Source organism: Myodes glareolus, chromosome 14 (genome assembly GCF_982192425.1).
Source record: "Myodes glareolus chromosome 14, mMyoGla1.1, whole genome shotgun sequence".
NCBI classification, from domain to species: Eukaryota; Metazoa; Chordata; class Mammalia; order Rodentia; family Cricetidae; genus Myodes; species Myodes glareolus.
Window position 1 is genome coordinate 52,601,312 of NC_142039.1, and position 24,126 is coordinate 52,625,437.

The 24,126-nt window shown below is 38.5% G+C and overlaps 1 protein-coding gene and 1 pseudogene across 7 annotated transcripts in view; one reads left to right on the plus strand and one right to left on the minus strand.

Annotated features, from left to right (window-relative positions):
* Fars2 (phenylalanyl-tRNA synthetase 2, mitochondrial) overlaps positions 1-24,126 on the plus strand; it is a 427,446-nt gene that overhangs the window by 52,666 nt on the left and 350,654 nt on the right. The window lies entirely within an intron of this gene.
* Positions 10,691-10,906, minus strand: LOC125397840 (small ribosomal subunit protein eS28 pseudogene; annotated as a pseudogene).

A 24,126-nucleotide genomic window follows, 5' to 3' on the forward strand; every position in this document is an offset into this window, starting at 1 on the left:
TTAGAATGGCCACACCCGCTTGTTTCTTAGGTCTGTTTGCTTGGACAACCTTTTCCCAACCCTTTACTCTGAGTAGATATCTGTCTTTGTGGTTGAGGTGTGTTTCTTGTAAAGAGCAGAATGTTGGATCCTGTTTTTGTATCCAATCTTTTAGTCTGTGCCTTTTTATAGGTGAGTTGAGTCCATTAATATTAAGTGATATTAATGACCAGTGGTTGTTGACTCCGGTTATTATTTTTTTTATTTTTATTTTTTTTGTGTGTAGTAGAGTTTGTATGTTTCCCTTCTTTGAGTTGTGGTTGTGAAGGGTTGCTAGATGTCTGAGTTATTTTAGGCAGTGTTGGCTTCCTTCGGTTGCGATTTTCCTTTTATTACTTTTCATAAGGCTGGATTTGTGGCTACGAATTGTTTAAATTTGCTTTTATCCTGGAATATTTTGTTTTCTTCATTGATAGTGAATGATAGCTTGGCTGGGTATAGTAGTCTGGGTTTGCATCCATGGTCTCTTAGTTTCTGCAGTACCTCTATCCAGGACCTTCTGGCTTTCATGGTTTCCATAGAGAAGTCCGGTGTAAGTCTGATAGGTTTACCTTTATAAGTTTCTTGACCTTTTTCCTTTGCAGCTCTTAGTATTCTTTCTTTAATCTGAACATTTTGTGTTTTGATTATTATATGGCGAGGGGATTTTTTTTTTGATCCAGTCTATTCTATGCTTCTTGAACCTTCATAGGAATATCGTTCTTTAGGTTGGGAAAGTTTTCTTCTATAATTTTGTTGAATATATTTTCTGGGCCTTTGATCTGCAATTCTTCTCCTTCTTCAATCCCTATTATTCTTAGATTTGGTTTTTTTTATTGTGTCCCAGATTTCTTGAATGTTTTGTGATGAGAATTTGTTGGATTTGCTGTTTTCTTTATCAGAGCGTTTATTTTCTCTATGGTGTCTTCAGACTCTGAGATTCGTTCTTCTATCTCTTGTATTCTATTGGTTATGCTTGATTCTTCATTCTCTGTTCGTTTACCTAGATTTTCCATATCCAGCCAGCCCTCGGTTTGTGTTTTCTTCATTGCCTCCATTTCAGTTTTCAATTCTTGAACTGTTTCCATTACCTGTTTGATTGTTTTTTCTTGGTTTCCCAGGGTATCATTCACAGATTTACTCATTTCTTCAAACCTTTTGTTATACTTCTCATCCATTTCTTTACTCATTTCTTCAAACTTTTTGTTATACTTCTCATCCAATTCTTTAAGGGAGTTATTCATATCATGTTTAAGGGACTCTATTGCTTTCATAATGGCACTTTTTTCCTCTTCTTCTCGATTAAAGTGTTCAAGTCCTTCTACTGTAGGGTCGTTGGGGTCTGGTGTTTTCATGTTGTTTTTCAGATTGTTGGAGGAGTTCTTGCCTTGGTGTCTGCCTATCTCTTCCTTCAAATGCTCTCTATTGGATCTTCTGATATCTGGTCAGGTTCCCTTGTTGGGCAGGGACTTCACTGACAGAAGGCCTACCTTTCCTCAGGCAGGCTATTGAAACACAGGAACTGCCTCTTGCTGGGTTGTTCTTCCTGTCCAGGCCTAGAGCGCAAGGGAGTTGAGCTGGAAAATTTTATGGCCCCAGGGGGAAGGGAGGAAAAAGGAAGGTGTACCTGGATGAAATCTGGGATGGGAGGCAGGAGAGCTTAGCAGGGTGGGGCCACCACTGCAGGGTGACCAGGGAGTCAAAGGGGACGGGAAAGTCTGAACTCCTCCTAGCCGGGCTTCTGCCGCGGGCCAGGAACAAACTCACCCCTCCGATGTAAGTCCGCCAGAGACTCAGAGCCCCTTGCTGGCCAGGAATGCCGATCTGACACAGGGCCCACTTGTCCTCACGCAGGCTATTGAAACACAGGAACTGCCTCCTGCCGGGGGTTGTGCTTCTTGCCCGGGGTTGTGCATCCTGCCTAGGCCCAGAGAGCAAGGTATCTGAGCTGGGGAAATTTTATGACCCCAGGGGGAAGGGAGGCTACTGTAGTAGATCTTAAGATAACTAAATGAATTCTGTCTGTTTTTGCTAAAGGAGATATCTGTTTTTACTGGGTTCTAATACAGGAGAGCATTAATAAGTGGCTTCCAGATTCTTTATGTTTTCATCCTTTTACTGAACATAAAAAAATATTTTAATTTTAGCCAGGACTAGTTTGTCTTCATTCTTACCACTTTTCTGTCCTCAGATTCACCATGAAACATGTTTGCAAATGACCACTAGGACTTACATTGTTTTTTAAACCATTAATTGATTAATGTTCTGCATTCCATTCAGTCTCCCTCCCTCCCTCCCTCCCTCCCTCCCTCCCTCCCTCCCTCCCTCCCTCCCTGCCTCCCTCCCTCCTTCCCTCCTTTTCTTCTTCTTTCGCCCTTCTCACCAATCTTCCTTTCTCCCATTTACTCTTCCTTTCTCTTCAGAAAAGGGCAGGCTTCTCATTTATGTCAGCCAGCCAATGGCATATCAAGTTGCAGTAAGGCTAGACTTCTCCTCTCTTATTAAGGCTGGTTGAGGCTACCCAGTAGGAGGGCTCCAAACACAGGTAACTGAGTGAGAGACCACCCCTGCTCCCACTGTTAGGAGCCCTACAAGAAGACCAAGCTACACAACTGTAACACATATGTAGAAGGTCCAGGTCAGTCCCGTGCAAGCTCTCTAGCTGGTGGTTCAGACCCTGTGAGCCCCTATGAGCCCAGATTAGTTGATTGTGTGGATTTTTTTTTCTTGTGGTATAGGGCATATGTTCTTTAAGAACAGTTTTGCTTCCCCATGAATTTCTGGCATGAAAGATATAAAGCTGTAGGAACTTTTTTTCATCCCTCTTAAATAGGACCTTGAATTTGCTTTTCCGTTTTCAATGTTCTAGCCATGTAAAATGAGTGGCTCGAGAGTGAGGAAGCCCAGGCTCTGGCTGACATCTGCTCCTAGGACTCCCTCAAAGCAATGGACTTACATTCTTCCATATTTTCATTTGATCTCCTTGTCTACAGGGTTTTTGAAATATTACTGCACCACTTATCTTTATTATTGTGTCTTTACAGTGAAGTAAAGGAACAAGTATGATGGAAATGTATCTTTGTTGTCTTAGCATCTCCTATTTCACCTCTGTTGGCTTTTAAAAATTAAATAAAAAATTGAAACAGCCTCTTGAATGTTCCAGACTGGCTTTGAAATATCCACATAGCCTAGGATGACCTTGAACTTCTGATCCTCCTGCCTCACCTTCCTGTTGTTGGGATTACAGGTGGGTGTCATCATATATGGATGGTGCTGAACATCAAATTCAGTGCAAAAACCATGTGAAGTGAGCACTCTACCAACTGAGCCATGTTTATACCCTTTCTGTTGGCCTTTGAGGTATACTGAATTCTTTTGAGGCATGTTGAGTTAAGAAGAGTCCTTTCCAAGCAGAGCCATTTTGAAGAGCAACTGACTGTAGGGGTGCCCCATCCCTCAACAGGAAAATTGTAACACAACCTGTACACCCAAGGCTCAGGGAGCGTCACTGAAGTGAGGCTGGAAAGAATGTAAAGAACTAGAGGACCAGCTCATTTCATGAGATAGTATCTTTCATATATGACAGAGAGTGCACTCATAAAATATATATGATTGCCTAAACATTTCCACCGTGACATTAGTTGACACTTAATGTGAATATGGGAAGTCTCATAAGACCCTGTAAGGATGCTTACTTACTGGGCCAAGGTCACCTGATATGGCCACAAGGAATGAAACCAGGCTTGGGTTGGAAGGGCCACAGTAAGACTGAGTCTTTGACAATTTAATTAGAACAGTTTCTTCACCAGAAGTGGAATGTAATGACAATTTCCAGGATCAATACAGTTGTAGTTGCCAGGATACAATAATATGTACAAGTTATACAGAATACAGAAGATTGATGTCTAAGACCAATTTTCCTATTAAGCTTGCATCTTTCCTTGAATTCCAGGGGAATATACAGAGAAACACAAAGCAACCTGCATTATTCAGGGTTCTCTAGAGTCACAGAACTTAGGTAATCTTCCTTCCTTCCTTCCTCCCTTTCTTCCTTCCTTCCTCCCTCCCTCCCTCCCTCCCTCCCTCCCTCCCTCCCTCCCTCCCTCCCTCCTTCTCTCTCTGTCTCTGTCTCTGTCTCTGTCTCTGTCTCTGTCTCTGTCTCTCTCTCTCACACACACCCACACACATACACACACACATACACACACACAAACACACACACATTGCTGGAATGACTTACAGGCTGCAGTTCAATAATGGCTAGCATTGAATGTGAAGTCCAGTTATCTGAGTTGATCAGACCCATGAGCTGGGTGTCTCAGCTCATCTTCTGTATGTGCTAAGATCCCAAAGAAATTGGCTCCCTAGTCAATAAATGGATGTGCTGGCAAGGTGAGGGTTCACAGGCAAAGACCAAAGGAACCCTATCTTCTTCCACTGTCCTTATATAGTCTTCCATCAGAATTTATAGCCCAGATTAAAGGTTGCTTTCCTGCCTTAAGATCTGGATTTCAAATGTGCCCTCCATTTCTGAATTGTAGTTCATTTTAGATATAGTCTGAACGCTTCACTGCCTGAGATAGTGCATTGATCTCCCAGGAACTGGAAGGCCCATTGTGCCCCATGAACCATGGACTCTAGCCTGAATCACTTGTGCCTCTCCAGGCAGGTAGGCCAGCCAAATCCATGGTTCTCTTCAAGGCTCCACCCCAAGATGAACTCTAAGCAAAGCATAGCACTAGAAAAGGGAGAATCAGTCTTCTCCTGTCCTAATTTGGGGTTCTGTTGCTTTGATGAAACACCATGACCAAAAATTAGGTTGGGGAGGAAAGGGTTTATTTGGTTTTCACTTCCATATTACAGTTCATCATTGAAGGAAGTCAGTATAGGAACTCTAATAGAGCAGGAACCTGGAGTTAGGAGCTGATGCAGAGACCATGGTGAAGGATGCTGCTTCTTGGCTTGCTATTCATTGCTTGCTCAGCCTGCTTTCTTGTAAAACCCAGGACCACCAGCCCAGGGATGGCTCCACCAACAATGGGCTGGACTCTTCCCATTAATAGCACAGCAGGATCTTATGGAGGCATTTTCTCAGTTGAGGTTCCCTCCTTTTGTATAACTCTAGATTGCATCAAGTTGACATATCCAGCTCATCCTGATAGGCTTTCCAATCTCAAGTATTCACTCTTGAACACATATACATATGAGTAATACTAAATGGACCTAGTAGGATGTATTTATATATGTGAATACACACAGACATGTAGCAATAATTAAGAAGTCATGAAACTGAATAGGAATGGGTAGAGGATCTGTATGTGAGAGACTGTGGGAAGAAACTGTAAATACTATAATCACCTATGAAATTCTCGATCAAATAGTAAAATAAATGTTAAAAAGAGAACCATTCATTTAACGTATTCCACTGTAGCCTGTGGAATTAGAAACCTCAGCTATGAACTTGATTGCCTGTTATGGAGAAATTTACCATTGCACGTTTTCTGAGTTTTGTTCTGCTCTGCTCACCTTCCCCTGGACCTATCTCTCGACGTAACCTGCACGCTTTCACCAGTCAGCCTTTCCTGTGGAAGGCAGTCCTGGTGCGGTTCACCCTCTGAGGGTCCTCAGTGAGAACTTACTGGTCTCGTTCCCTTTCTGATACAGTCCTTCCTCTGATGGGTACTTACCCAGTTCAGAAACTCCTCTGTTTCAGCTATTCTATATTTAGTCCTCTGTAAATATCATTTTAACAGAAAAATGCCCGACTAACAGTCAACTTAGGAACAGTTCATCAGGGTTGGTCTTGTAATTTTAACCATGCTCTCCTTACTGAGTTTCTCTCACTGTCAGATAAGATTCAGAACTTTGAATGATTGAAAAAGAAAGTGAATTTTTCAGTATGTGGGTTCCTGTGCTTAATGCTGTGCTATGGTAGATATGCCTCCCAGCTGTTTTTTACATAACGGTTGTGATGCAAAATGTTTGCTGCCCATCTACCAATTGTTTAACTCTCTGCAGTCTGTTGTGCCAGTTCTGACACTGCCTGGCATTTGCATAGACCACACAGGCAAATATTCTTTGGGATTTAATTTGGTTAAGTACTGCCTGGTCATGTAGATTTTTGTCTTTTTAGTTTTTATTTTTTATTTTTATCTTTTGAGATTATATTTGCATCACGACTCCTTCCCTTTCCTTCATCCAAACCTTTCCATAGACTCCTGTTTGCTTTTATTCAAATTAATGGCCTCTTTTTCATGAATTGTGTTGAATTGTGTAAGATATAACCCCCTCAGTTTATAACGTTCCTTGTATGTCTGTTCTCAGGGATTTTTGGAATGGTTAACTAATTGTTGTGCTTTGCCTAGTGAAGATCATCTCTTCTTCTCAGCATTCATTAGTTGCCTGTAGTTTTTTGTGTAGTGTTGTCAAGGCCCCCAGGCTTTCTCCCATTTTGTATCTTGGTTTTATTTTATTTATTGAGACATGGGCTTGAACTATTGATCCTCCTGTTTTTGCCTCCAGAGTGCCAAGATACTGTTGTTTGCCACCGTGTTTGACTGGAGATGTTTATTGAGCTGTTTCTGCCCTTTTGCCTCAGTTTCATGTATATTATGTACTGAAGGAAGAAGATGCAATTTTTGTTTGTTTGTTTGATGGCAGGGACACTTAAGATAGCTGTGTGCATGAGAGAGACCTTCCTTACATGATAATGGGGTAAATGTCCACTGTGCTTTAATTTCACACAAATCTTGGGAAGAAAATTGTTCATGTTAGGATAAATATAGGAATCTTATGAAACATAAGATAATTCATCAGTAGATGGTATCAGTCAAATTTCATAATCCTTTGAATTATTGCAAAATGTATTTTTCAGTATATATTTTTTTATTCTACCTTGATGGGTATCAGATTTGAGTAGAATATCAGAATATACATGCGCTTGGCTGTACTATGCTCTAAAGGACTTAAGTGTGGCTGTGGTCGATAGTAACTTGGTGATTCTTGATTTTCCAGCTTATTTTTTTTCAATCTTATTTCTCAGAGATTGATATTTTTCAAGCTTATATTTAGGTAAGTATGGATTAAAAAATTAAATTTTCTCTTATTTTGCTTGGCTGTTTTCATTTTTCTTCACAGAGTTTTTTCCTGACTAAGGGATTGCAGTTTTATGGTTCTGTGTAGATGAGAGGAACCAGAGCTAGAGATCACATCTCTGGGTTCACTCACGTGTCTGCCTCCCTATATCTAGCCAGATTGTGCCATGTAGGATTCCCTGTTCACAGGAGAGGGCTCAAATTATTGTGTTCTGCAGGTGGCTTGCTTGCCTATTTGACTTCTTTGACCATGTAAAGGAACTTATTAGACATCTTGTTCACATTTACCCATAGTTAGGTAATGTTAGGGCTTATAGTGGATAGTCAGAGATTGGTAAGGAAGAAGAATTGTAATAATTATCCAGGACTCATTCTAATTGGGACTACAACTGGGTCACTTAGCATTTAGTCTAAAAATTAGGGTGAGTTTAACATTGACAGAATTGCACCTGAAACAAGGTGTAGAAATATTCCAGTTGCCAAGGCAAATGCCTGAAAACGTTTGTTGCTTCATAGAAAGTAATGCCAACTCTTATACTCACTGTTCTTTAATGAGATTGGTACCCTCTATCTATCATGATATTAACAAGGTATACTTTTACAGAAAATTCTGGTGAAGATATGTTCACAGTTTGTTGAATTTTTACTTTGATTTTGTTTTCATTGTCACTGCATTAGTTTAGTCTTCACAGGCACTCCATGATTGATTGATCGATTTATTGAAAGAGTCTTATTGTGTTGCTCAACCTGTCTTTTAACTCCTCCTTCTTCCATTATATTTATTTATTTTGCATGCATGTATGTATGTGTGGCTGTGTATGTGCCCGAGAAGGTCAGAGGACAACTAGTGACAGTATGTTTTCTCCTGGAGAATCATATTCTGATTGTTTGGCTTGATGGCAAGCACCTTTACTCACTGAGTCATCTCAGCTGTTCTGCGATGGGTGTTCTTTGTCTGTGCTTTTCAACTATGAAACTAGAAATAGCAGGAGTCAATGAATGTCCCGTGTGCAGCCAGCACTTTGAGGTCCTGGAAATACAAGAAAGTATTAAGCTACTCATACTGCATGATTGTTGCATGTCTTCTTCCTTTGAATGACTTCACAGAAGCATTACACAAATGCATGACTTTGATGCTTTTTTAATTTGAAGGACTACATGAAGCACTTCATAAATGCCTGGCTTTATTTCAGCTGACAGTAGTTTTGTATCAATGTATGAAGAGTTGAGCATCAATGGAAAGAAGTGTATGGTTATAAAGATGTCAGAGCAGAGCGGTAGAAAGGCTAAATGAAAACATGCTGTTAAGAAACTGTCAAATTTATAAATGCCCCCTGAAGATGTTATCCTAGCAATTTTGGGCTGATTTGTTGATTGATAGTATACTACAATAGCTGATCTACTCATATCAACATCAGTTGCTTTATTTAAAATTGTGCTCACACAAGTAATCTGAATTTTAATGGATTTGATGTTATAAACTTGTTATGTTATGCTATATTATATTATGTTACAGTTTCAGATAGGAAAAACATAAAGCGTGTGCACACACACACACATACAGAGAAAGAGAGGGGGGACGTAATAGAGAGGAGGGAGAGACTCTGAGTTTTACCCAAACTCTTAGGTCATTACCCTCTATAAAGTGCACTATTGCACTATTTTGATTTTTGAATGTTTTTGCGTTTTTTATCTGAAAGTAGCTTGCTGTCGGATAACCCTTCTGTATGCTGTGAATATGTGTTGCTGTCGTTGGCCGAATTTGCCCATAGCAAGCCAGAGTACAGCTAGGCAGGAAAGTTAAATGGAGGTACAGAGAGGAGAAGGGCAGAGTTGAGGAAACACCAGCCAGCTGCCCAGGAAACAAGATGTCAGCAGACTGGTAAAAGCCACAGCCATGTGTCAATGCAACGATGAATAGACATGGGTTAAATTTGAATGTAAGAGCTAGTTAGTAATAAGCCTGAAGAGATCAAGGAGTTTGTGATTAATATTAAGCCTCTGAGTGATTATTTAGAAATGTCTGTGTGATGGGGAGTGACAAAGAAATCTCTGCTTACAATATCTTTTACTGATTTGTTTGAGTTATATCAGAGAAATAAGAAGACAAAGTAAAAGATCTGATAGCTAAATGATGTGCAGCACTTTGGCTGTGCCTGAGATGTGTAAGATGCAGAAAGGCTTGTATGTGGAACTCACCCATCACATGTAAGCCATATTCCTAGACGTTGTCCTGTGTGCTTTCATCTGTCTTGCTTTAGCTGGAGCATGCTGTTCCCTCTGCTTCAAAATTATTGAACTGAAGATACATTCAGAATATAAAATAATAAATGGAAAGGTTGAAGTTTGTTTTACTATCATTTCATGTTGAGGTTTTCTAGGCTAGAGTGTATCTAAACAAGGACTTTCTTGTTAGGCAACCAGCCTTCTTCTGAGGATCTATGTATGTAGAGCAGAGGATAGTATCTTTCTTAATTGCTACCTCTGAGTATGGCTGGTTCTTTTACTTTTTTTTTTGGAAAGGTTTGTTTGTTGTTTCTATGCTTTTTAGCACTCTTTTGCTTGTGTTATTTGAGTAGTCCCTTGTTAGGTCAGAGAAGACCCATCTGTCCCTAGCCAGTCCACTCTTTAAGTAGTCTAGACCAAAAGCATGTCCTGTCATTATCTGTACTGACTTTGAATTCTGTTGAGTCTTGTCTTGTCCTATAGCACTTACTGTATCTACATCTCTGTGGACTTTAGACTCTTAAGGCTTGACTCATTGAACACAAAGTCAGAGCATCATCTCTTACCTTTTCAATGAATCTCTTCCAGGCAGTTTCTGTATTTGCCACATCTCCTCTAGGATACCTAAGGGACTCAGGGCTGCCCTGATGTTAGTCACATCTTAGAGATGCACTTTAGATCTTAGCAACACCACTGCCTTCCAGACACATGCATTTTAAAGCTTTGATGCGAGGTCTGATCATTTAAATAACAGAAGTTTTTACAATGTAGCATTTATTTTTATGCCTTCTTCTATACCATTTTGTATAGTTTTGTTTTAGATAAAGTACCTGGCAGTTTAGAGGAACCTATCTTTATAGGTTCCTTCTGTAAATTATTATGAAGAACATCTCGACATGGCTCACACACACTATCAGAAGGCGACCTACCTGGTACTGTCTCTTCTGCAAACTCTTCCTCTAGCTCTTCCATTTGGTTCTCTCTGTTAAAAGTTAAACATATAAACCTTTTGATGTTTTGGAAGCTATCCTAAAATTCAGAAGCTTTAGTCTGTCCTAAAAATGTCTCTGTGTATATGTAAACATGCAGGTACAGTATGCCTTTCATAGTTATTCATTTTAACAAAATAATTGAAACAACCTGCAGATCTTCAGTAGACAAACAAGTGTCGATATTCTGGGTCTTTTAGATGGTAAACTGGATCTGTCCTCACTGCCCTGTGACCATAAGATGCCATCATTGCAGATTCTTAATTAATTAATTAATTTATTTTAAAGCAATACAAATGTTTTATTTAATAGTCGCTGGTCATCATGGGCCAAGTGGTGGATACTCAGGACCCAGCGGCAAGGTCAATGCAACCTCCGATCCTCCCTTTCTGACTTCAATAGGGTGAGCATGTCTCCCTCTCGAACAGGACCTTTGACGTTTTGGATGATGGAGGGCTGGTGTCATCCATAAATTCCACACGTACCTGCGTGCACTGTCCCTGCGAACCGGTCCTGCCCAGCACTTTGGTTACCCTAGTGAGCTTGATGGGCTGCACGCAACTCGTGTCCATGATGGCGGCGAGCAGGCGGAGAGGGCCAGATTCTTAATTCAAAAAGATGCAAGTGGTGTATTAAGAATGTGTTTGAAAATTAAGTCTGAGGATGTGTGAATGGTTCCATATGTATGTATGTATGTATGTATGTATGTGCACATATGAAACACACATGGAAGATATAGGGAACAGTGTAAGCTTACCATTTAAATTTCTCTTATTTGAGTTTTATTTCCATACATTGAGTTTTATATGAATTATGTGAGATTAATTTATTATGTATTATTTGGCTGGTCTGGGCCTTTAATTACAGACAGATTGGCCTCAAATTCATAGAGATCTCCCTTAATCCGCCTCCAAATTCCTCGTGCTGTTGTGCCTGACAAGATAAAATTTTAATATATGTTTATAAGTATGAATTAAAACCCACAAGTCTGTAGATGTAACCCTGGAAGATGGGATAATACATGTAAAGAGCTTCAACTGCCCCAGTAGCTGTGATGTTCAGAAAGTGATTGTGATGACAAGATTTTACCCTAAAAAAACCCTAGAATCAGAAACTGTGGCTTCCATCCTGCATGGTATGTTAGTAATCTTAAAGAATGCAGCCTAAAGTAGGAGATATTTAATAGTTCTTGTGCATAGTTTTCCTTGGTTCTCTGTATTATTTTCTTACTGCTTTTAAAGGGAAAATGATTATAAATCACTTAACGTTAAGGAAACTAGTCAGAAAAGTTATATTGCCAAGCACTAAAAAAGAATGCATCTGGCTATTGTTTGTAGTCTTGACAGGTAAATCCTGCTTCCCTCTGGTTTTGTGGAACCCTGGTCATTGTTGCCTATTTCTTATGCGCATGTTTAATCTATCTGAAAGACAAGGTGTTTTGTATATGCATTTATTAGGGTTTGGTCCTGCCTTTTGGTGATTTCCCTGATGATCTGATGACTTATATGACACTAATAGAAGTGAATTCTGCTTGTCAGACCAGTCATCATCTGTTAACATTTGGCCTTGAGAACTTCGGTTTCCTAGACACATGTACCCATGCCCTGCTGAGCTACAGTCCTGAATTCCTGTTTTTAAACCCATGTCATTGTTTTCCGTGGTTAAACTATTGCAAAGGCTTTGTCTGCTTCTCTTGTGTCTCCCTCTGATCCTCTTTGTGATCTGTTAGACAGTGTAGACCTGACTAAGACGTAATACTCTTCTGAGACCTGGCAATAAGAAGCAAGTTCAGTGCCAGGTGAAGAAGCACAATTAACACTATACAAGTACTTTCCATTTCTCCTTCACTGTTGGAAACCTTATGCATGGATGGGCTGTATCTATAATGCTATTAATAGATGTGTTTTTATTCTTTGTGTCTTGTACTTATGTGCTGATGTTATTTTTGACCAGTGTTGACATCTATAATTATTTTAATTAAGTGCACAGATGTCATTCAGATAGAAACTGTTGAATGCTTATTTTGAACAAATAGTTTGAAATTAACATGTGTTTGAACAACTATTAATTGGTTATAATTAAAACTATTGTCACAGATGTTAGGTGAAACCAAATTATGTTGAGTTGTTTAGCATGTGAAATTTTTTTTGAAATGGTATAAGTAGTAATGAAATAACTGATAATACTTAGAAAAGAGGAAAGTGAAAAACAACTAATACTTTTGTGCAGTACAACCAGCTTAAGGTCATATTATACAAGAAATGTTTCAGATTACAGATACCTGTACTTGTCCTTTTCCATTTTCTTCTTATGGGCCTTTATTTGACTTTTGTAAAGAAGGGAGAAACAAGAATAGACTTTATTGTCGGGACCTTGTGGCTTCAGAGTTGCTGGCTCCATTTGCTTGATGCCTTTTTGGAGACTGGAAGAAGCAGAGAACCACTTCTTTATCCCAGAGCTCTTGTCTGACCTCGTAGAACAACTGCAGAGCTATACAGGTTGTTGATTTGATTTCAGCTGCTTCCCCCTTTAACATTTTAGTCTCATTTATGTAACACCATCTTTTTGTGGTGGGATTAAAATAAATCCAAAGCTAAGATTGCTTTTTTGGTACAAACATTCTGAGAATGGACAATCTTAGCTGTAAGTATATTGTTCAGTGTTATAATACACAGAAAAACACAAGCTCTTCCTTTGGCAGCTCTTCCGTTGTGGCCTTATCAATTTAAAATCTTAGGGCCCTCTCATGCCCAACTAACTGGAAATTGTGGGAGTTTTAAAAAGTTTTTGGGATGGCATCCACTGTGTTTGTTTAGAGTCATCATCTGCAATGTACAGAGAGTACAAGAGGAAAGGGAAGGAAATGAGCCTTTGCCTTCTGGTCTCTCTCATGTCTCTGGTAAAATACCCGAAGAAACTGGTAAAATACCCGAAGAAACAGCTTCTGGGATGAGGGCTGAATTTTGGTATATGCTTTCCACTTGTCATGATGGAGAAGGTGTGGCCCTGGGAACAGAAAGTATTCTTCGCAGTGCTGCAAGAACACAATTTCGGCCTTGCAAACTCCTCAAGTTGATGCTGGGCAACAACAGAGTCTAGTATGTATCTTTCAAGCTTCACCCTCAGTGACCTGCTTCTGCTAGCTTGGCCACATGTCTTAAAGTTGGGGAAAACCTCTCCCAAAGCACTGTCAGCTGAAAACCAAGCATTCAAACACAGGTGTTTGTGGGTGACATTTCATACTCAAACTATTAGAGCTCCCATTGCTTCTTATATTATTTACTTACTTCATGCACTGTTTGGTTGAAATGACTATTCTCATTTACCTGCCTTTATTTTTTGGCATATAGCATATTAACCGTTTGAATTGCAAATAAAGCAACCTTTTAGTTTGAACATTAAAAGTGCTTGTGCTTTTGTGCGTGCATGCATGCGTGCATATGTGCATGTGTGTTTATAACCTTGATATATATATATATATGTATACACACATACACACACACATATTTAAAACTTTTAGTATTCAAAGTGTGTAACAGGAATGGGAAGCCATTTATTTAACATTACTATTAGCTGTGCATCCTGTTATGTAACAACTAACCCGCCCTTAGGAGATTTACATAGCACACACTTACTGTTCCATAGTTTCTGCAAATGGCCAGTCACATCTCACTGGGTTTGCTCTTCAGGAGTTTACAAGGCTGAAATCAAGGTGTTGTTGGGCCTTATGCTCACCCAGAACTTAGATTCCTCCTGACAAAGTCAAATCAATGTAGGCAGAAATCAAGTTCTTTGGGGATCTGAAAATTTTGTACCATTAACTGTATATAACTAAAAGCAGCTTCCGGGGTTGATGATGTAACTCAGTTGGTAGAATGCCCATCTGTTGTGGGATAATGCTTTTGTACCCTGTAAAGATTTGTCACTCGTATTGGTTTAATAAAATGTTGATTGACCAGTAGCCAGGCAGGAAGTATAGGCGGGGCAACTAGACTAAGAGAACTCTGGGAAGAGGATTGGCAGAGACACAATCACTAGCCAGACACAGAAGAAGCAAGATGAAAATGCCTCAATGATGAAAGGTACCATGCCTTGTGGCTAAACATAGATAAGAATTATGAGTTAATTTAAGTTGTAAGAGCAAGTTAATAGTAAGCCTGCGATAATAGGCCAAACTGTTTATAATTAATATCAGCCTCTGTGTGCTTCTTTGGGACTAAACAACTGAGGAACCAGATGGGGCAGAAACTTCGTTGTACAAATCTAGATACTGTAACTATATGTTATTATGTTGTTTTTGAATTGTTTGACTGCTGCGGAAGGGGCAATAGCTGCTAAAAGACATTTGATTATAAATGCTTCTGGATTAATCCAGCCTATATATTTTGAAAATGACTTAACATCAAATTTAAGTCAAAAGATATTTTTCTTTGGAGAAGATATTTTGCTTTTGTTTCTACATGAAATGAGATGCTGTGAATTCATTCTGGGTTAAAAACATAAGTTTTTTTTTTTTATCAAGGAAGGTCCCATAAAAACTCTCTGTTAGGAGCAGATGGCTCAGATGATCCAACATTTTGTTCCAGTTTCCTCTGAGTTCTTTATCCAGAAGAGCTTCAAGACTGCTGGCTGAGATGATCCAGCATCACAGAATGTTCCAGTCAGAAGTTGACCATAATCCTAAATTTTCTTTGGATCCCCATAAGATTATCTGTGCTCCCACTCAGTAGGAAGTGGCCTAGAAAACTATACCCACATTCTCCAAAAATGGAATATGGATGTTTGTCTTTTTTTAGTGTGTTGGTTTCTAGATATTATGAATAATGTTCAGCAAAAATGCTAAACAAAGGAGGTTAGAAACAGGGTCTTGTTTTGAAAAGGAAAAAAATGGGGAACTGCTGTGGGATGATGCTTTTGTACACTGTTAAGATTTTTTACTTGTATTGGTTTAATAAAATGCTGATTGACTAATAACCAAGCAGTAAGTATAGGTGGGCAGCCAGACTAAGCCAGATGCAGACTAGGCAATATGAGAATGCCTCATTGATGAAAGGTACCAAGCCATGTGGCTAAACAAAGATAAGAATTATAGGTTAATTTAAGTTATAAGAGCTAGTTAATAATAAGCCTGAGCTAATAGGCCAAAGAGTTTGTTATTAATATTATTCTCTGTGTGTGCTTCTTTGGGACTCAGTCAATGGCTGAAAACCCAACCGGGACAGAAACTTGAGTTCTACACCTGTCTCACATACTGGTATAATCCCTAGATATAATCATAAAACTGACCTTGTAATCTTAATATTCCAAAAATGGAAGTGGAGGATTAGGAATTCAAGCTCATTTTGACTGCACAGTAAATTATAGATCAATCTAGGCTATAATCTCAAAGCAAGCTAACTAAAACAAGAACGTTCCTCCTCAGCTTCCTTGTAACCCGTTGTCACAAAGCCCTTGCATACCCAGCATGAGCTAGCTTTCAATGTTAGAAATGTAAGAAAATGTAAGCCATGTTTTACTAAAAGTACTGGCTTCTGTCCTTTTTCTGTTATCATGTGCTGTCCTCTTTTTCCACAACTTGTTCCTGGAAACAGGTGACCCAAATTTAATATCCCAAGGTTAGACATTGATGTGTCTTTACTAGAGGGAGAACTAAAGCAGTGTAACATTCCTAGTCATAAATGGATGTTTTTATGTCTAAGACTTATGCAGCACAAATGGAATTTTAAAAACATTAAAATATGTTACATTGAAGTTTGGACAGTTTTGCAAACTAGTTATTTTGTTCCTCAAATTCTGCTTCTGTCAGCAGGAATACTAGTTCTAATCATTGAAATAAATCATCAGTGCAGTTTTAAGTAAGGATTCACTGGTGAGTGTTACATAAAGGGTAGAATAGGAATGCATGAATTAGATTGAGGCATTGTCCTGCCACCTTTTATCTTATGAGACCCTGGCTACCCTCTTCTGACAGATTAGATTGTAGTTTGAGCCACAGTTATTGGAATTTTACAGTGTTGGTTTGGGCTTTGTGTTTTAGTGATTTTTTTAAGGTTCCTTCCTAGTCACTTGTTGCTTAGGCAGACTTTAGTTACCATAGTCTTTCTTGGTGTTTGGGATATGTGTACTTTTTTCTTTCTCTTTCCTTAGCATACTAAGTTAATCAACTTAGGTTGTTTGTCCACTTAACTATTAGGTACAACATTCAGATCCTTTATTATATCCACTTGGTCTCAGATTGTGTTATTATTATCAGCACAGTTTAATAATTTCACTAGTTTTTAACTAGTATAAAAGTGTCACATGTCATTGTGCAATTTAACATTGCTTGGCTATGTGGAACCCTTGATAGTTGGGCTTCACTGGGATGATATGGCAGGATGAGTTTCTTCATCAGCTAATGCGTGGGTGGCTCAATATACTGATGAAGGTATTTTGAAGATGATCCTTCAGTGTTTGGAAATGCTGGCTGCACAAAGTCAGTCTGTACAGTGTAGACTGTTCTGCATCTTAAATCAAATCTTTTCTGGATTTCATTCCCTTTTTCTTTAAGATGATCAAATTTGTCTTCTGATCTTCTTGTTGATTGTGCAAGTTAGGATCTCATGTAGACCAGGCTGATTTCAAACTCAGTAGGCTACTAAGCATCATGGCTTTGAACTCCTGATCCTCCTCTCTGTATCCTCCAACTGTTTGAATTACTGGTGTATGTAGCATGCTGGGTTTATCATAGGATCTTTTGTTTTTTAATTGCTTGTGAATTTCTTACATTTTGATCAAATCCACACATTTTTCTTCCTTTCAAATTGCTTTTCTCTCTCAACTTCATGTTCTCCTTTTTAAAATAATTTTGTGAATTTCATACAGGTATTTTTTTTAAATCATAGTTAGCCTCAACCTGTCCCTTTAACTTCTCCTTTGTACTACTCCACCCCATTTCATATCCTTTTTATAAATATAGTTTAATAGCTCCTCAACTTCCATTTGTGCTGTCCATATACTTCTGGGTTTGGGTGATGTACCCTTCTGTTTATTACAATATACAAAGTCTTAACTAGAACTATAAAAGATAAGAAGATAAAGGAATGCACGTAGGAAAAGACAAAGTATCATTATTTTCAGAAGATATGATTCTATACATAAAATATACTAAAGTCTTCACCTGAAAATCCCTTTGCTGATAGACATGTTTGACATAGTTGTTCTCTCTCTTTTTGCCGTTCTTTGAACCACATGGGTAGCTTCTGTGGCTTTGTGAAGAAAACTGAGCTTCTAGGATTGTGATTCAAATAACCTGCTGAGCTTCAGGATTTTGTTACAGCCACAGCACTGGACTCACACAACACTCTTGAGTGGATGTTACCTCCCAATGAGTAAATTAAATTAAGAGAAGTAGTTTGCTTACAGAGAAAGGTAGCTGAATCTGGAGGTCCTTGATGTGGGACCTTCCCCACCAGTTCTTACACACACACACACACACACGCACACGCACACGCACACACACACACACACACAATGAGGCCATGTCTTTCTGCAGAACAGGGCTATGGCGTTGTGCAGAGGAAGAATTTCAACTCAGTGTGTGGAATGTGTGTCTGAGAGCAGCAGACAGTTCAATGCTGTGAAGCGGCATAGGAAGGAGGTTTAAACTTTAAGAGCGTCCCTTTTCTTTGTTCTCTGACTTTATCCTGAGATTTTCACATTATATTAATTGTCTCCACAGCTCATATGAAGTTATACTAAAGAATCTGAATTTCAAATAAGTGTCAAAGTCAGAAAATCAGCCTGTAATCTTTCATAGGTAGTTAAAAAGAAAATGGACTTTTTGGTTTTGAAGCATTTTGTCATAGTGAATCTAGACATTTTTTTTCTTTTCACCTTCCTTTTTCCCCCAAATGCTTTGTCATCAAAACAACTGGAGAAATCTCATTAAAAGACACCTTGGGGTGCTGGTGATGGCTTCATGGCCTGGTGCTGTGAAACAGTGGCTCTAGACCAGCAGTGCCTTCAGCTCCCAGCCACGCTCATTCTAATGTCCCAGAAAAATCAGCCGTCTGTGGAGTCAAGACATGAAGTCAGCTGTTTTGTAGTGTTGGCTACACTTGGTTTTCACCTGTAATGCAACATGAGGAGGCCGCGAAAGGAAGCTTATTCTGAGTTTGAGGGCTGTGTAGTAAAACTTTCTCCAACTCTATGTGTGTTATTCATGTATTCCTGAATAAAGAAGTGCTAGTTTATTGCTTATTAAGGCCCATGGTACATGTGTGTTTGAAATTCATAATTATCTCCAGCAATAATTTTGTCCTGTATGTATTCACATTGATTTTGTCATTATAGCGTATAACTATTTTTTTGTGTGTGAAATGGAAATTTCTGAATTAAATCTGCCTTTTTATCAGAGTCTGAACCCCGTTTTCCTGTCTTTCTTTTCACTGCTCAAGCCACTGTCCCAGTGTTCTAGGATTTGAAATTCATGCCTACAGGTAGGAGTCATACACCTGAATACACCATAGTACTTTTAGTACAACCCAGCACCCAATCTTTATCCTGGTAATATTTTATTGAAGGTTTTCATGCATACAGCTTCATAGTGCACTTCCATAAAGCTCCGTCTGCATTCTTCACCAAACATGTATCATACATGTTTACCATCTACTTTTCCACTTTCCATCTACAGATCCATCTTTCTTTTCATGAGGGAAGATTTTCAGAGTGAGTTGCTGACTTCTCCTAGATGCAGACAACTACCTAACTGGAGCTCATATTCATATATGACTATGATTCACTCACACAAAATCTATATTCAGTGAAATGTACAGATAATAGGTATATAATCCATCACTTTGTGGCAGATATATGCATTTTTATAATTCAAACCTATCAAGGTATTAAACGCCATCATTAATGTTAAGAAGTGCCCTCTGTCCCCTTTCCAGTCATTCATTACCAGTGCTTGACAGAGGAGTGTATTGTTCTATTTTTTTCACCAAAGATTAGTTATCTCTCTTACATTGATTATGTAAAGGAAATGATACATATATATGGTCTGTGACTCTCGCGTGATTGCACAAAATAGCGACAGGTTCTTTTAATGATCAACCATTGTCAATAGGAAAAACTCATAGTTTCCTATGAGTTTTTATTTTCATGAGACCTAAATTTTAATTTACCTCAAAATCTTTCCTGAGGGTTTTTTTTAAATAGTGACTGCCCACTCTCTCAGTACCTGTTCAGGAACGTTGGTAAAACCTTGCTTACAGCTGCTGTTGCCGCTGCTGCTGCTGCTGCTGCTGCTGCTGGTGGTGGTCTTGGGAGCAGCTACTGCTCTACACAGAATATTTTTTAAGCATTGTACAAAATAGTACATTTAAATTTCCTGGTGGAGCATAGCTGTAGTATAAAACTACTTTTCTGATGCAGTTCTTTGGAAACAATTTCCACATGTGTTGTATTCTCTGTGTCCTCTTCTGTTCATGGGAACTAAGAACTTAAGGTGTTAGTATTATTTGCTTTTAAGTCATATTATGTGCCATTTCCTCATGTGAGAATCTGTTTACAGTTGCCTTAATGCAGAAAAAATAGATGGTTCTTTCATTTTTGTTTTTTCTTTTTTCTTCCTTTATCTCTCTTTTTTAACTATTTAAACCCAAAGCTAAAATTTATTTTTGTAAAATTTTAAAATGCGTTTATTATTATTTTCTTATATACGTATTCATCATAAACTTCATTGTGAGTGTTCTCTTTCTCATCCGCTTCCTCCCTCTCTTTCTGTCTCTGCAAAACTCAAAGGATAAAAGGGCTTAGAGCAAAACATGTTTATCTCCCTCTTTTTCCTAGCCACCTTTTCCCTACCTGTGAGGCATCTACTATGAACAATGTCTTGGTATCCACTCAGTGTGTATCATGCAAGCCTTCTGTATTTGTATTTTCTCTTCAGAATTAATTGTACCTAATATCAGGACTTGAGATAGTGCACTGACTGCTGACATGTGGAGCAGGGGCAATGAGGGTAGGCTGTGGTTGAAAAAGTCACTGTTTGTTCTTCCTTCACATTTCAGCTCATTCTGAAACAGGGAATGTTTTCTTTGTCTGTTTGGTATCATATTTTGGACACTGGTAATGGTTTTTATTATTGATTTTACTTTTAAAAATGACTGCCAACCATTGTGCTGAAGTTCCTTCTAGAACCTCTGAGTGTAGGAAGTTTTGAGATGCAACTGAGAAATTACACATGTTAGAAACTTCATTTAGGTATTGATTGTGAAATTACTGATGATGCAATATATTAACCGTATAAAGGGCATTTAAACAGAATCACATAGAATGTTATGTATTGATCAGGTGTCAATAACATGTTAAAAGCTTCAAGGAAATCAACCCTGTATTTTCTGTGTGCACATTGCTTCTTTCTTTGCTATGTCTGTAGTCACAGTGGCTTTGTCGGATAACATTAACTATCATAAGTTAGCAGTATTTTATGTATATTGGTAATTAAAGCACTTTCAAGTATTACTTGTCATTACAAACACCAGTGAGGTCATAGAGCAATATAAGAGTATTTTACGTGGAGAAAAGAATATATGGGAATGGGTGAGGCTGCTGCTGTCTTTCTACTATGTTCAAGCTTGTACTGAACATAGCATATACTGTGTGCATTATAATGATCTTTGAATTATTAATTTAAAAGTGATGTTTGATTCTCTGCTTGCAATTGACTTCCTACACTGGCTTTACCTGCCTTTTCTCACTACTGTCTCTTGAGATCTACTATGAAAATAGATGGTGACATGTAAAGGTGATTGTGAGCTGAGTGGATGTTCTGGGTTCTTACCTAACTAAACAGTCATCTGGAAATCTATCGCCTTAGATGTGCATCACAGAGTTACTCCTTTTGACTTGAAAAAACTGAAGCACAATTAATAAAAACTCAGAGAGAGAAATTGGGGTTCAACCTGAAGATCAGAAAAGCAAAACAACCAGCCACTGGCTCTTCCTTGACCTCAGTCCAAAATGGAGTCCTGTCTCTAGGAATCTCAGAATGAGACTGAGACTGAGAACTGTCTCCTCCTGTTTTATAATCCTCTCTAGTTCTGAAATTAAAAGCGTGTACTACTGGGATTAAAAGCATGCACTGCCTGGTTTCTATGACAACTAGTGTGACTACTAGGATTAAAGGTGTGTATTATCACTGGTCTGTAAGGCTGATCAATGAGGTTGTTTTACTCTCTGATCTTCAGCCAAGCTTTATTTATTAAAATACAGCTGAAGTGCCACTACAAAAAAGCCTTCCTTTTTAATGACTTATTTACGTTATCCTCAAGTATCTGACAGTTATTTATTTATCTGGTCCTTAAAATTTATTTATTTACTTATTTATTCATTTATTTATTTCTACATTTATTGATTGATTGATTGATTGATTGATTGGAACAGGGTTTCTTTGTAGCTCTGTAACTCTGGAGCTTGTCCTGGAATGAGCTCTTGTAGACCAGGCTGGCCTCGAACTCACAGGGATCTGCCTGAGTCTCCTTCCCAAGTGCTGGGATTAAAGGCGTGTGCCACCATCTCCTAGCCCAGACAGACTGTCTTAACTGATATAATATTTTCATGAGCTGTGGTCGACCTGTCTAGAAGAAACAAAGAGGACAGAGCTCAGTTCCCACAGTTTCCTTCTCTTCCTCCTCATTTCTTGTTAATATTATGTTATTAATGACAGGCTTTTGCTGTGTAACTCAAGCTGGTCTGGAACTCAAATTTTTCTACCTCAGTTTCTGAGTGCTGGGATTACAGGAACATTTATCCAGTTAAGACAGTTTTAAATACAGATAAAACTTTATTGGAGATTTGAATCATGTTAATGGGAACATTGCTTCAAGTTTTGAAGAAATCGTACAGAGAACGTACTGAATAAAACATGGTAGGCTGGTGTTTGTTGGCGAGGCCAGGCAGTGGATATTGTAGGGTGGGTGTTTGTTGGCGAGGTCAGGCAGTGGACATTGTAGGGTGGGCTGCAGCCTGGACAAACTGGCCCAGTGCTTCACTGTAGCATTATTTTGTCAGTGGATGGGACTTTGTATAGTTTTCAAGTTTGAAGGAATAAGAAAAAAGCCATGGAGACTTTGAGGGCTATGCTGCAGTTCCATTTGTAGGGAGGTACACTGGAACATGTTGGCCTCTGCTTACCATACCAGTCCTGGGCGTGGGGACTAGATGTGCTCATGTGTTATAACTTACTTTGTTCTCTGCTGTTGACTGCGTTTCTGTCTTTCCTAGTTCCCCCAATCGCAGTTGTTAAGTCCCAAAGAAATCACACAGAGCTCTACATTAGTTATGAACTGATTGGCACAGTAGCTCAGGCTTCTTATTAACTCTTACAACTTATATTGGCCCATTATTCTTATCTGTGTTAGCCACGTGACTCAGTACCTTATTTGACAGATCAGTCACATCTTGCTTCTTCTGTGGCCGGGTCAGGACTACAGACCAAGCTTTCCTCTTCCCAGAATTCTCCTGTTCTCATTGACCTGCCTCTACCTCCTGTCTGGTTGTCCTGCCTATATTTCTTACCTGGCTACTGTCCAATCAGTGTTTATTTAAAATATAATTAACAAAATATAGACCATTGTCCCATACCACTCTGCCAGACCTAGCAGACTGGGATTTTATATGTAGTGAACTTATTTGGAAAATCATGGATAAAAATCAGCTTATTTAGAATATTTAATAGAAAAATTTAACCCAGAGGGCATTTTTTCTGCATAGCAGTAATATTTCTAATTCCTTAAAATAGTTTTTTAATATGCAATTAATGAGCTGACTTGAAACAAATTTTAATTTTATTTGCCATTAACATTTTGCTTGCTAAATGATTTCTGGGTGAAAATCTTCTCTTTCATTAGATGAACATTTAAAAATTTAAAACTGTTATGTGTGCATGCATTACTAAAATTATTATGAAACTTGTTTAAATGCTCAAGTTTGTGGGTATTGCACTTTTTCTCTAATGTGAACTATATAGAACTATAGTCCAGTTAAACTTTTTTTTTTTTTTTTTTTAGAAAATAAGGTAAGAAAGAAACTGATAAATGTTGAAATTTGACAGCAGTTTGCTATTTCACTTGGGTTTCTTGAGATAGTGAGGAACATGAGCGATTTCTGTTTTGCTCTTTGTTTATATCGGTGTGCATGCATATGCGTGTGTGTTGTGCACCTTGTGCACGGTGAGTTTTCTTTTGGCATATTTAGGAAAGCATTCATGCTAGTGGATACTGATAACATGAACTTAGTCTTACATGACACTTTGAGAAGTGAAAATAGCAAAAGAGTGATTGGGAATCACATCGCTTCCAAATGCGGTAGTGTCTTATGCCACTTGTTAACCAGCGTTCAAGTTAATTTGTAGGATCTTTGCTCTGCAGTCAATCCCTTGTGCATTCATTTAATTGCATATCTTAACCTTTGGGCTTAAGATAGCCATACTGATTCCTCTTGGAACTTGTGTTTAAGAGTGGAAAATAAGAGAGAAACCTTTTAAAGTGGCGTTGTCCCAGTGCTTTTGCTTCCACCACATGATACTCTTTGAAAGAGCGCTCTTTTGTTTTTGAATAAGTTAAGATATTCCCAGTTAGAAAAACACTTTCAGAATTTTCATTATTGAAGCCATGGCATTTATTTTCAAGGGTTGATATTTGTAGTCACTTTTCAACTGAATTATACTGATGAAAAGATTCTTTTGATTGTGTCTAGGCAATTATGCAGATAGACAATAGTTGTGTTAATACTTGCCTCTCCCCCTTCCTTTC